General features: G+C 47.6%; 1 non-coding gene across 1 annotated transcript; it reads right to left on the bottom strand.

Moving 5' to 3' along the window:
* Positions 1-856: 856 nt before the first annotated feature.
* On the bottom strand, positions 857-930 carry trnat-ugu. The gene has a single exon. It is a non-coding gene; the product is annotated as a tRNA-Thr (tRNA).
* Between the last annotated feature and the right edge of the window lie 302 nt (positions 931-1,232).

Raw genomic sequence — 1,232 nt, 5'->3', positions numbered from 1 at the left:
TGTCACAGCTCATGTTTAAAGCTGCAGTCTGTCTGGATTCATAATCTCTGAACCTGCAGAGCTCTCAGCTCCAGCATCGTAACAGCTGCTTAGAATCCCCCTGCAGGAGAAGCACCTAGGGGACTTGATCATCTGGATCCACCTGGATCCACCTGGATCCAAGGTGGAAGTACTGAATCCCTGCTTCTCACCTTGGAAACACGTCCATGTTCTGGTGATCTCTGATGCTTGCGTCACATTCAGCATGCTAATCTGTGGCACTGAACACCTGCGAAGGTGCTGCTACACCTGAGAGCGGACCTTTCAGTGATTTCAAATGACACATCAGATCAGAATTATGAACATAAAACAAAACCAGAGTTTACTGCAAGTGGACTTGAAGCTAGATCTTTGAGGTGGAAGGCAAGAACACTAGCCATTAGTCCACAGAGAACACAAGGACAGGGTTCATCATCGTATTCACACCACTCAGAAGTCCAGAGTGTTTATTTTGGAAAGCAGTCTTTCTTCCACAGCAGGACTTGAACCCAGAACACCTGTCCCAGAGGATATTCATTCCTTGGTGAAGCTGCTATAACAGGAACCAGTTGGTTTCTGTATACCAAGGCCAGCATTTTCTACCAATTATTGTTGGGTAAAATAGGTCTCACCCGCAATAGCACTTGTTTGTCCTCCATGGTTTAGAGAATGTAGAGCAGCCTCTGGTGAGATGACCGGGACAGAAGTCAGTAATGACCAGTACATCAAAGGACAGATTCTGGAAACACTGAGCTGATGTTTAAGTGAACTTACTAAAACAGGGAGCAATTTCCTGTTTTGAATAGGTAGAGGCTCCCCTGGACACATTAAGCTATAGAGGCACTGCTGGGATTTGATCCCAGGATCTCCTGTTTACAAGACAGGCGCTTTCACCGACTAAGCCACAGCACCCGCGCTACCTGTTTCAGGTGGTCTGGTTTTGGAATCAAGTCTTAGGATTGCCACGTTCTACTCGCTCACTCGCGTTTTTCTTGAAGCTGCGTAGAACGCACATGAGGTTATTCTGGTTTTTGTCCTTGGGAAGTGGCGTATCGTTATTGAAAGCTCCACTTAGGCACCGCTGGGATTTGAACCCAGGACCTCTTGGTTACTAGACAGGCACTTTGACCAGCGGAAAAGCGGACACGGTTGAGGCCTCTGGAGCCACAAGAGGAGAAAGGGATGAGCTGGGACTAGCGAGGTCAAGGGACAAA

This window comes from Micropterus dolomieu, unplaced genomic scaffold (assembly GCF_021292245.1).
Source record: "Micropterus dolomieu isolate WLL.071019.BEF.003 ecotype Adirondacks unplaced genomic scaffold, ASM2129224v1 contig_5031, whole genome shotgun sequence".
NCBI classification, from domain to species: Eukaryota; Metazoa; Chordata; class Actinopteri; order Centrarchiformes; family Centrarchidae; genus Micropterus; species Micropterus dolomieu.
The sequence above is the reverse complement of the archived record's forward strand: the minus strand, read 5'-3'. Positions and strand labels throughout refer to the sequence as shown.